General features: G+C 40.9%; 1 protein-coding gene across 1 annotated transcript in view; it reads right to left on the reverse strand.

Moving 5' to 3' along the window:
• Cpeb3 (cytoplasmic polyadenylation element binding protein 3) overlaps nucleotides 1-13,269 on the reverse strand; it is a 195,357-nt gene extending 182,088 nt beyond the window's left edge. The window contains exon 1 of the mRNA XM_051146392.1: nucleotides 13,114-13,269. The gene's annotated coding sequence lies outside the window, so the exon portion shown is untranslated. The remainder of the gene's footprint in view (nucleotides 1-13,113) is intronic.
• Nucleotides 13,270-13,312: the final 43 nt, after the last annotated feature.

The following is a 13,312-nucleotide window of genomic DNA, read 5'->3' on the forward strand; positions in this document are numbered from 1 at the left end:
TTTCCTTCCTTTCTTTTCTTCTCTCTCCTCCCTCCTCTCTCTCTCTCTTTCTTTCTTCCTGCTTGGAGTAAAGGCACACATATCATGTCTGGCTCAAAGATAATTTTTTAAATGTGTTCCAACATTTATGAGAAAAGTGCACATTGGTCAGTGATGATACATCTGCAAATTATTTATCTTCTGTAACTACCCCATTAGAATGATAGGATCCTATTTTTCAGGGTGCAAATGCAAATGAATAGACAGGTATTAGACCATCCTCTGTGAGTAGCCAATGAAGCCTCTATCTAGAATTAGGAAAACAAAAGCAATTAAAGTAATCCTATGGATGTTAGGTTTAAAATTACTGGGGACTACAGTTCTCATACAGCTGTGCGACAAGCGACATGAAGGGCTGGGACAAAGCTAGCCACTGCACTGTGCTGAGCTGAACAGCAGGGAGAGACATAAACACACACAAAAAAAAAATCTAAGACCCGAGCACAGCCAAACCTCTGATCAGATAATAATGTTAGGAATTGTGCTTAAATGCTAAAGAAACAAAGAGACTGGATATAAAAAAAAAAATCATAGACAGATATAAATAGCTTGAAATTAATAAAATAAAGATAGAGTTAAATAAAATTACAAAGAATAAGACATGTAAGAATGAAAAAATACCACAGAGCTTTTGAATCTTGTATAATGCCACATTAGACGACTTAAAAATAGAGACAAAGGGGCTAGAGAGGTGGCTTAGAGGTTCAGAGCACTGGCTGCTCTTCCAAAAGTCCTGAGTTCAACTCCCAGAAACTACATGATGGCTCACAACCATCTATAATGAGATCTAGTGCCCTCTTCTGGCCTGCAGGAGTTACATGCAGGCAGAGCATTGTACACATAATAAATAAATAAATAAATAAATAAATAAATAAATAAACAATCTTTTTAAAATTAGACAAAAGATAAAAACATAAATGACTAAACTAAAATGGGCACAATACCAAGTATGATTATTACATTATTATGATGTTGGCACTTCTTATTCTAGTCATAACCGCCATAATGGACTTTGTGCGTCTCAAAAACAGGGGGAAGGGCTTTAGAGATACAAGAAAAGGAGAAATATGAAAAAAATAAGCCTTAGAAGAAAAATTAGAAAAACTTACAAATAAAAATGAGAAAGACACTAAGATAGAGATACAGGAACTAAAACCACCCCTGGCTGTACCACTAGATAATGAAAATAAAGAAAGTCAGCCAAAAGTTATAAAAAACCAACTTTAGCTTATCTGGTTACTGTATGACAAGTGCTAGCAGACCATAGACCCACAAGCTTATGAAGATTGCAGATGGAATCCCATAGAAATGATAGATTTGGAAAATATTAGGGATGCAACCTTAATAAGAAAAGTAATCTTTAAAGGTTTTAAAAAAGCCAAAGTGTCAAATGTTTTAATTGTGGCAAGCTAGGCAGTCCTAGAGACAAAGTGTTTTCTAGAGATAACCCAAAAAGAAGGCCGGGCCTCCTGGAGTGTGCAGAAGGGGTAGCAAAAGCCAGCACTGAACTAATGAGTGCAAATGAGCGAGGGACAGACACAGTCATTCCTCGTGGGAAACGCCCTAGGAAACTCTGCCATCAACTTCAAGTCAGCCATTTCAGGTCAGCAGGGGAGAAACTCATCCGCAGAACAATTAAGCAACACTGTTCTGAAGATAGGCAATAAAATCCAAGATATCAAAGTCAAAGCAGTTTTATAAATTGTACAGTATAGTTAATATGGAAAATTCAGGAGAGACCAGAAAACAAGCATTTTGGCAAACTGATATAAATGATAAGAGACCAAAGTTAAAATTACACTTAGATGGAATCAAGATTGAAGACTTCATAGACACAGGAGTAGATATAACAGTTCACAAGATTCTTGAAATCTAGCTTGGCCACTTCAAAAGGTATCTACACAGAGCCTATGAATTGGGAAATTGTCTCAGATAAAACAAAGTCTAAATTAAATGCATAGAACCAGAAGGTCAAATAGAATTAAAGCCATATATGGCTAAAAGAACCTTCAGCTATAATCCAACATAATCGGACTCTATATGCTGAGTTAAGAATACAGATACTAGGGCTGGAGAAATGGCTCAGTGGTTAAGAGCACTGCCTGCTCTTTGAAAGGACCCAGGTTCAATTCCCAGCACCCATATGGAAGCTCACAACTGCCTGTAACTCCAAGATCTGACACCTTCACACCAATGCCCATAAATTTAAAAATTAAATAAAAAATATTTTTAAAAAAGAATCACATACTGTTCAATGATGCCACCTTAGAGCAATAGATTATATGGGTTTTACTTTGTGGAATTTGGAGAATTAAAATATGTACATGTAGTAATACATCATACAATTGTTACTAAAGGCTTCAAAATGGGTCTGCCTTGAGTTCTGAAAAGGCTGATTCTGAGATTACATATATATTAGATGTGATGACAATCTTGGAAATGCCTTTACAGATTGAAGCTGATGATGCTTTGACCTATGCATCTATTAGAATACAACAATATTTTAGACATATTGGTATAAAACAGGTTACAGGTATATCTCATAATCTTACAGGACAAGCAATTATAGGAAATCTAAGAGGACTTTAAAGGAAATGTTCATAGAACAGGGGATCTCCCAGAGATGATTAAATAATGCTCTATTGAATTTAAAGTTCTTAAATGTCAATGAGACAAATGCACAGCTGAAAAAAAAAACCCACTGGATTTTAGAAAGGACTGCTGAATTAGCTCAGTTTATAAATATGCTAACTTCAGAATGGAGGACAAGAAATGCACTGCATTGGGGAAAAGGTTTTGCCTTTGTTTCAACAGGAGAAGAAAAGCTATGAATTCCTTCAAAACTAATAAAGATCAGATTTGACCAGGCAAGACCTTCTGATAATCTTGACTACAGACATGAAGGAAGAAACCAAGAAGAATAACACCTAACATGAATTGCTAACCCCTCTACATGGGAACAGCTCTGAGACATGAGAAAATGGCTCTGTATAACCAATAAATCTTGTTGGCTACACATCCCTCAGGATTTATCATGCCATCTCTTCATATGGCTTGGTTGAAAACTTATGTTACAGTTTGGTTATGTAGTCTAAACCGACTTTAAAGAAAGAAACATGCCTTTCCTGCTCCAACAGAGCAGAGATCATCTTTAGCTGACTGTGCACACTGCACAGTCCACATATGTGTGAATGCAAGAATGTACATTACCTTAAAAAGCTTTTATGTTTACAGAACAAGAGGACCAGACAGACACCAAAGACAAGTTCGCAGATGATCCAACGTTACAGACCACTTTAACAGCTGTTTCCTGAAAAACCTGCATCCAGAACTTCTTTTTTTTTAATTAATTTATTCATATTACATCTCAATTGTTAGCCCATCCCTTGTATCCTCCCATTCCTCCCTCCCTCCTGCTCCCCCCTACTCCCCTCTGCTATGTCTGTGACTGAGGAGGACCTCCTCCCCCTGTATATGCTCATAGGGTATCGAGTCTCTTCTTGGTGACCTGTTACCCTTCCTCTGAGTGCCTAAATGGCTAGCTAAGATGTTCCAGCCTCCAAGACTATTCCAGCTAGAGCTTCAGTTAAGCCCTATACCTTTCCATCACACGGAGACTGGACAACAAATGATACAGCTAACTCTTCCAGGACTTGGTAATTTTTCCAAATTTCTTAGGTTCCCCGAAAGATGTCATTTCCTACAGACAGCAGGAAGCAATTTTAAGAGAACGATGTCTCATTCCCAAAAAGTGAAGTGGGTGGTTTTTGGTCATTTGGAGGGTGCTAGCTGTTTGTTGTCACTTAAGGGGGTTGGTTGCAAATTGTTAATAGTCTTGGTCAGGAAGGAAACAAATTAAAGGAGGGGTCTCTTTTTCTCTTTCTTTTCTTTCCTCTTTCCTTTCTATCCTATCTACTCTTAAGAAGAACAGATTAAAAGAAAAAAGGGAGGAATATAGGAGTGATAGGATAAAAGGGCATATTATTGAGTCTACATTAAAACTAAAGAGCATTCAACAATCCAAAAATTTTATGTTGGTATGGATCTTTGTATATTGATACAAGTTTAAGGTTAGTTTTGTTACAATATATGGTACATATGTGTCAAATCTTGTTTAAGGTATTATAGCTGTGCAGCTCATTTAAAAATGTAATGTGAAGTTCTAGTCTTTGAAAGCTGCTATTCCAAACTGTTTAAGATTATTTGCTATAGCTAGGAGTGGTGGTGTATGCCTTTAGGGAGGCGGAGGCAGGCGGATCTGTGTGAGTCCAGGCCAGCCTGGTCTACAGAGTAAGCCCAGGAAAGCCAAGGCTGTTACATAGAGAAACCCTGTCTCAAAAAACAAAAACAAAAACAAAACAAAACAAAACCAAAAAAATGCCTATTCAGATATACTATAGATAGATGGTCTTCAAAAACCTCAGAGATCTATAAAATATGTCATTTAAAGATGTTTTATTGGGAGGCAGAAGCAGGCAGAGCTCTGTAAATTTAAGGCCAGCTTGGTCTACAGAGTGAATCTAGGATAGCCAAGGCTACAAAGAGAAACTCTGTCTCTGGGGAAAAAAAATAAGAGGTATTTTTGACAGTAAGAAATGTCAGCTCCTAGAAGTACTCCCATACTAATTCAAAAAAGATGATGGGCAGTAAAGAACCTCCTTTTTGAGTTTGCTTCAAATGTGGCAAGCTAGCACTGGGCAAGAGACTGTCCTTGTCTCAGTTGCAGCATGCTGTCCAAGATATGGACAAGTGGGACACAGACGTCAACTGCTGACTTTTTTTTTTTTTTTTAAGATTTATTATTTATTATATATACAGTACTCTGTCTGCATATACACCCACAGGCCAGAAGAGGGCATCAGATCACATTATAGATGGTTGTGAGCCACCATGTGGTTGCTAGGAATTGAACTCAGGACCTCTGGAAGAGCAGTCAGTGCTCTTAACCTCTGAGCCATCTCTCCAGCCCTCGATTGCTGAACTTTTACAAGGACAAGATAGGCAAGTCCTTCATAATTCCTGCTTCACATAAAAGTTTGTCAGATATTCTGGGCTTGTAGGCTGAAGATGGATGCTCAAATGTTCCAGAGGAACCTTGAGTGACTGTCCAGGCAGCCAACAGTCTCAGTCATTTCTACAGTTTTGGTAGCTGTTTGCTCTGCACTTCCTATATCATCAGGTAATATGTATCTTTCTCAGGTCTCTGATGAGGTTGAAGACTAAACAGTTATAGTCTCACATTAAGCTTAAGGTGTTTGGCATTTAAGAAATGTTTTTAACTCTAAAAAGATGTTTTTAGGTTGAGAAATGCAAGATATGATAAAAAGTGATTTAAGAACAGAACTTTGAACTCACCAAGATAGAATAAATACATACAATACTGTCTCCGAGACTGCCAAATACAAATGGACTGAACATGTAAATGTAATTCTTACGTATAGTTTTCATGATTTTTTTGTTTTTGTTTTGTGTGTGTGTGTGTGTGTGTGTGTGTGTGTGTGTGTGTGTGTGGTTTTTTGAGACAGGGTTTCTCTGTGTAGCCTTGACTGTCCTAGACTCACTGTAGACCAGGCTGGTCTCAAACTCACATCAATCCACTTGCCTCTGCCTCCCAAGTGCTGGGATTAATTTAAAGGCATGCACCACCATGCCCAGCTGATTGTTCTTATTATAGCTTATTAATGTAAGGGAAAGAGCCCTTCATTGCTGATTTCTGTTATTCTTATAAAATTGTGTTTCTTATCAGTTCATCTCTCTCTCTCTTTTTGTTTTGTTTTGTTTTTCGAGACATGGTTTCTCTATGTAGCTTTGACTGTCCTGGACTAACTTGGTAGACCAGCCTGCCTCTGCCTCCTGAGTGCTGGGATTAAAGGCATGCGCCACCATGCCTGGCCAGTTTATCTCTTAATACAGCTAACAGAACTAAGCATTTGAATTACACAGTAACCTTATGCCTATAGATTTCTGTACCTAGAGAACTGGTTGCAGTTAAGGCATTGGCCTTGTCATTATTATTGAAGCATCTCCTGTCTCAGTGTTGTGTAAAAATTCTTCTCCATCATTTTATGATTGGTTAATAAAGAACTGAACAGCCTTTAGCTGGGCTGGAGAGTTAAGGTGAGACTTTGGATCCCAGTGAGGGGGTCTCAGAGAAGAGAGAGGGTCACCATGAGGAAGTTACCATAAAGACACAAATGAACAAGGAGGTCCCAGAGCGAGACTAAGATGCCAAGTAATGGGTCTCATGGCTGCAAAGTAGTCCTGGCCAGCACGGACAGGTTCGAATAGGTCAATATTTGAACAGCTATAGTGCTGGAAGCATATTAATAAATATAATAGGCCTCTGCGTCATTATTTGGGAGCTAGGGCAGATATTAGAAAACCCCTTTATTTTTTTTTATTTTGTTTTAAAGATTTATTTATTATTATGTATACAGTGCTCTGCCTGCACGTTCTCCTCCACACCAGAAGAGGGCATCAGATCCCATTATAGATGGTTGTGAGCCACCATGTGGTTGCTAGGAATTGAACTCAGGACCTCTGGGAGAGCAGTCAGTGCTTTTAACCTCTGAGCCATCTCTCCAGCCCTAAAAAAGCCCTTTAATTTTACAAGTAAACATACAACAAATATAGACAGAAGAGCCAGTTATGTACCACTAAGGGACACACTGATCAAAATTTCCAAGGCAAACCTCTAACTATAAACTAACGCCATTTTCCACACAATAGGTCTCTTTCTTGTGTCAGGCCTACCCCACCCATGTGAGTTTCCATCTCTCCTAAGGGCAAAATTCCTAACATGGGCCTATGGAGCTCTGCATTACTAGTCCCTTGACCTTTGGGGATCAAAGTTACTCTAATATCTCTCTTTGTTTCAGTGTCTTTTATTGATCAAAGCCCTTTCCACATGGGGCATTTCCACATGCGGCCTGAATACTCTTTCCTCTCTTTCCTAGTTAATGACTGCTCTGCTTCAGTCCTTAGTATTCTAAACAGTTCCTCAGAAAAGCTTGCCCTGGCGTCCCTGTCAAACTTTTAATTATAATTCCTCATAAATGCACAATTCCAAGTTAGCACTTACTATGACTCTCCCACCAATCAGTAAACTTCAAAAAGGCAGATGCTCTTGTTTTCACTTCTCACTGTATTCCCACTGCTGAATTAATCCATAGCCTGCTCACTACTGCATACAGCAGACAAACATATTTTTCCAGTTATTTCACAGAGACTTACCACTTGAGTTTCAGAGATTAACTCTTACCTTCAAATCCTCTCTGTCTCTGCATTTACAGAAAGTAATGCCATTTCCCATTTCAAGACATTCTCTTTAACAATAACGTGGGTCTTCTACAGCCTTGTGAGTTCCTTTGTATTCCTATGCTAGCCAAGTGACTTCTCCATACCCTGCCACATTATCATTGTATAACGTTCGTGTGTGAGGACCTTTTCATTTGCTAAGCACACCCTCTGGGCTCCTAAAGGGTAAGTGTAGTTTAATTTGCTATTACAGTGCCTATTTACATTATGAATTCTCTGGGCACATCTGCTGAAGGAATTAACAAAGAACTTTCCATAGCCTGAAAGGAGGGCTCAACCCACAGCTTATCACCAACCTTGCAATTGACAGTTCTTTGGAGGACAGTTCTTAAGATGTTACACTATTTCTCTGAAAAACCATTATTACCCATTTTGGCAGACACTTCAAAACAAGTATGATAGAAGAAAATTAAATCATTCATTAGTTTACATTTCCGGATGTATTTACAAGAGTTCATAACCAACTATTTTTAAATCTGTTATAGAATATTAACATATTATGTGACTCTTAAGGATACGCAACACTGTCACTTATTCTTTTTTTTTTTTTTTAATAGTTATTTATTATTATGCATACAGTGCTCTGCCTGCACGTACACCTGCAGTCCAGAAGGGGGCATCAGATCTCTTTATAGATGGTTGTGAGCCACCATGTGGTTGCTGGGGATTGAACTCAGGACCTCTGGAAGAACAGACAGTGCTCTTAACCTCTGAGCCATCTCTCCAGCCCCCTGTCACTTATTCTTGCCCGAAAATCTTTTTACATTTTCAGTAGATTAATTTCTACTAAAACTATAACAGGCCAGGCCTGGTGGTGCATGCCTTTAATCCCAGCACTCGGGAGGCAGAGGCAGGTGGATCACTGTGAGTTAGAGGCCAGCCTGGTCTACAAAGAAAGTCCAGGACAGCCAAGGCCACACAGAGAAACCATGTTTCGAAAAACAAAACAAACAACAAAAACTGTAACAACAGGGCAAAAACAATGCTAGTCATGCTGGATACTCCTTTGGCTGCCTACCATTTGCTACAAATTTAATTCTGTATGAAATACATGTACATTGTTTTTGGTGGTGGGCCAGCGACAATGCTTGTGGTGGTCAGAAGACAACTTGAAGGAGCTCTTTCTGTCCACAATGTGGGTCTCAGGAATCCAACTTAGGTGGTCAGGCTCCACTCAGGCGTCCTCAGACAGTGTCTAGCCACTTTTGGAGACAGGTTTTGACACCAGCCAGGCCTTGAACTTCTCTATGTGGCAGTCCATGACCCTGAACTTCTGGCCTCTCTATCTAATGAGAGTCATCTTGGGATGACAATGTACCCAGTCTGTCTGTTTTTAAGCGAGGCTAAGGATCAAACCTCTTGTATTCATTATGTCGCCAAGAAGGCTTTAAACTCACGACAATTCTCCTGCTTCAGCCTTGCAAGTACCAGGTCACAGGAGTGTGATATTATGCTTAGCTCAAGTTTCTGAAGAAATAAAACTTTTTTCCTTCAAAATCAAAGAGTAGGGCTCCTCAGAGGTTATGTGTGCATACTGCTCTTGAAGACAACCAGAGTTCAGGTCCCAGGATCCACCTGAGGCAGCTCACAACTGCCTGTAACTCTGACTATAGGGCCTACCCATCTCTCTGTCCTCCAGAGACACCTGAACTTCCAGGTGCATACCCACACACAGGTACACTTGCATAAACATAATTAAAAATAAAAAGTAATGTCTTTTTTTTAATCTCACAAACAAAACCAAAAAGTAAATTGTAACTCCAAATACCTTTAGTCTTACTGAAAAATGAAAGTGCCATAGAAAGCAAAGTTGACAGACAAGACTGAAATTCAGGCTAGATGTGTCACCCATTTCAAATGCAAGAATTTTTTAAATAAATTCTATTAATCATGATTTTGACTTATACTAAATGAAGATAAATGAAGATTCTACATTTTTTATTTTGGGATTGAATTGGGTTTTGTTGTTGTTGCTGCTGCTGCTGCTGCTGCTGACGATGATGATTTTGAGACAGGTTTTCACACTGTAGCTCAGGCTGGACTCTAAATATGTAATCCTGATTGGCTAGTCACAGCAATTCTCCTGCCTCAACTTCCTAAGTGCTGTGATTACGAGTGTGCGCTACAACATCCAGCTTTATATATTAGTCTATAAATGTCTTCTTTCTTTCTTTCTTCTTTCTATTTTCTGAGACAAGATTTAGTCTTGTGTGTAGCATTGGCTGTTCTGGACTCACTTTGTAGACCAGGCTAGCCTCAAACTCAGAGATCCCCTGCCAGTGCTGGAATTACAGATGTGTGCTACCGCACCCAGTTTATAAATGTCTTCTTAAATTTTTTTCTTTTTATAAAACATTTATTTACTGGGGAAAGGGGAGGCATATGTTCCACAGTAGTATAGGAGTCAGAGGAGAATTTGAAGCAATCTTTTTTTTTTTTCCTTCCACCATGTGGGTTGGGGGAGAGGGCTTAAACAGGCTTGGTGATGCATGATATTTCTACTGAGCTCCTATCTTTCTGTTTATATGGGTGTCATTCTTCTCTCTCTTTTTCTTAATGTTGCTAAGGAGCAAACTCCAGGGCCTTAGCATGGTAAACGAATGCCTTATTAGGGTACACGCACAGTCTCCAAAACAATTTATTCTCTCCTAAGAAGGGTTTTTGAAAAGAAGAGGAAATTGATGTTTTATAAAAATATAAATATAAAATTTATTTTTTAAATAATGCTGATATAATTGGGATTTGTTATCAATAGAACTATACCATATCTTCCATTTTAGGGTAAAATACACATTTTAAAGAAGGATATGATATATCACCCCTGTAGATCTCTGCACTTGAAAATCTCTGGCAAAAGAATTGCCACCAGTTAAAGGACACTGTGGCTAGGTAAATCAGCCTAGAGTGAGACCCAATCTTCTTGTTTGTTTGGTTAGTGGTTTTTTTTTTTTGTTGTTGGTTTTGGTTTGGTTTGGTTTCTCTACATAACCCGGGCTGTCCTGGAACTCACTTTGTAGACCAAGCTGGCCTCGAGCTCAGAGATCCACCTACCTCTGCCTCCCAAGTACTGGGATTAAAGGTGTATGCCACCTCACCCAGCTGAGACCCAATCTTTAAAAGGGGGCAGGCAGGAATGGTGGACCACACCTATAATCCCAAAATTCAGGAAGTGAGGCAAGAGGATTTCAGCAAACTGGAAACCAACATGTCCATTTAGAGAGTTGCATGCCAGCCAGGACTACATAGCAAGATCTTGTCTTAAAAGGAGGAGCCAGGGAATGATGACAAACCAACAGACTAGAGAGATGGCCTCAGCTGTTAAGAGAGCTAACTGCTCATCTAAAGGACCCAGATTCAATTCTCATCACCCACATAGTGGTTTACCACTATCTGTGACTCCAGTCTCAAGAGAGCTCATGACTTTTTCTGGCCTCTGTGGGTACTGCATTCATGTACACAAACATACATGTAAGCAAAACACTCACACGTATAAAAATAAACCAGTTTTTAAAATTAAAAACAAAAAGAAGAAAACAACAAGAGAAGAGCTGGCCACGGTGGCTGGTGACCTGTAATCCCAGCACTTGGGAGATGCAGAAAATTCAGCACCTAGATTATCTTCGGCTTATGCTCAGGGTTGGACTATCCTACAGAAGAGCCTCAAACAAACACACAAAACCACCACAAGATACTAAGAAGAAACGGGAATTCTCTTTAGTATAAATCACAAAGCTAACTGAGTTTTGTGTTGGTCTATATCCAACATGGTTAACTGCTTAAAAGAGACACACACAATAGAGAAAGGCTTACATAGCACACAAAGCAAAAAATAAGTTAAATACTAGATACCTGCTTAAAGTACCCATTTTCCTTCCGAGAGCAGGCCTATTTCTTTTTCCATGAGAAGGGATATTAATTCTAGTATCGTAAAGTATTTCATAAAACCATGTTCCTAGGGGACTCTATATGTAAAGTACTTGTTATCCAAGCAGGAAAACCCAAGTTCTAGCCCCTAAGTACCCACATAAAAGCCAGATATGCCTGTGGCATCTGCAACCTTAGCAGCTGGGGCAAGGATAGGCGGATCCCTGGGGCTCACTGGCCCGCTGGTTCCAACAAGCTCTGGCTTGAGAGGCCCGGTCTCAAACAATAAAGTGGAGCGCTATAGAGGAATCCACCCAAAGTTGACCTTACACTTCTGCACACATACATGTGCCCACCTAAAACCTTATAAAAATAGCCTTGTGTGTTAGCACAAGCCTCTAATTCCAGAAGACAGAGGCAGGCAAATTTCTGTGAATTCAAGGCCAGTCTAGTCTACATAGGGAAGTCCAGGGCTGCATAATAACACCATGTCTCAAAATATGTAAATAAAAATGAAAGTGCTTATTTCAGAAATCGGAGGCCAAATAAACGTATGTATTTTATTTATTTATCCTGACCGTGAACAAATATATTTAGAGAGCAAAAGTAGTTTTACACAGATAAGAGCTATTGTAAAAAACTACATTAGACAAGAGTTTTCAAAACATGTTGGATCTGGGTGTGGCGGGCTATGCCTATATAATTTCAGATCTAGGGAGCGCTAGACAGGAGGATCTCAAAGTGTGTTGCAGACACATAGTCTTTGTCAAAGAAAAATTAAAACAAAGGTGGGCTTGATGGTTACTGCTTTAAGATAGGGTCTGTCTCTCTGCATCCCGGACTGATTCTGAACTTGTGAGGAACCTCCCAGATCTGCTGGGCATGCCCATGAAGCTTTTTGGTTTGTTCTTTTCGGACAGACTTGAACTCATTAGAAGTAGAGGATGACCTTGAACTTCTAATCCTCCTGCCTCCACCTATCTAGTGCTGGGATTACAGGATTGTACTCCTACAATAAAGCCCCCCCCCCCACCTTCTTCTTCCTCCTAGCAAGACTGTAGCCCAGGCTGCTTTGGAAACCATAATATAAATCACGTGGCTTCGAACTCCAGGGCAATTCTGTCTCAGTTTCCCAAATCTGGGATTACAGGCCTAAGAAACCATTCCAGGCTCAAAAATTCCACATTTCTATTTAAAGAAACAACAACGTTTTTGTAGCAAAATGTAGGCACAACCAATGGAAAACTACCAAACATCCCACCAATCACAGCACTAAACAACGCCACAGGTTGCCCAAAGTACGCATTCGATTAAGTCAACAACAGCTCTTTCCTCCCTCCAAAACCATCCCACCGGCATCAGAGAAGACATAGGGATGATTTGTGACTTTTCCCTTTTTTGATCCCTCGCCCCGGATCCACCTGCTTAGAAGTGTCAAGGAGACTAGAAATGGTTAACGGCGACCAGCTGCAGAAAGAACCAAACATCCCTGACAACCTACAGCTGAGCAAGCAAGGGCTGTTTGTTCACCAACGCGTTCCCTTTGGAGGCTGCCAGCAAGCCATCAATGGCCGGGCGACAGCACCTCCAAGAAGGTTCCTGGACAGGCAGAGTGGTCCTCTCGTCCCACCCCCGACGTCCACACACACACAGATCCACACCACACACACACACAAGCACATACACACACGCGCGCACACACACGCACCCGTGGGAACACTTGGGTACCCACCCGCCTCTCCGGAGCAGCCCCGCACTAAGCCACGCGATCCCTCCCCGAAGATGGGCTCTGACGCGGCCGAGGCTGACCAGAGCGCCCGGCCTCCCGCCGCCGCGGCCCGGCGTGCTGGACCCGGCCCAGAAACTGGCCCCTTCCACGCCGCCTCCCCTCACCTGGCTCCGTCCCACCTGAGCGCGAGAGCTGATGGGGCAAGACGCGGAGAGGGGGCGCTGACCTTGTTGCTACTGACAGCGGAGCGCCACATGCTGCCGCTTCCCGGACAGCGGCCCGAAGGACATTTTTTTCCCCCTGGAGGAAGGAAACGGGAGGGCGCCGGCCCGGCGGTGGCGGGCGCGGCGGCGGCGGGGGTCC

This window comes from Acomys russatus, chromosome 5 (genome assembly GCF_903995435.1).
Source record: "Acomys russatus chromosome 5, mAcoRus1.1, whole genome shotgun sequence".
Lineage (NCBI taxonomy): Eukaryota > Metazoa > Chordata > Mammalia > Rodentia > Muridae > Acomys > Acomys russatus.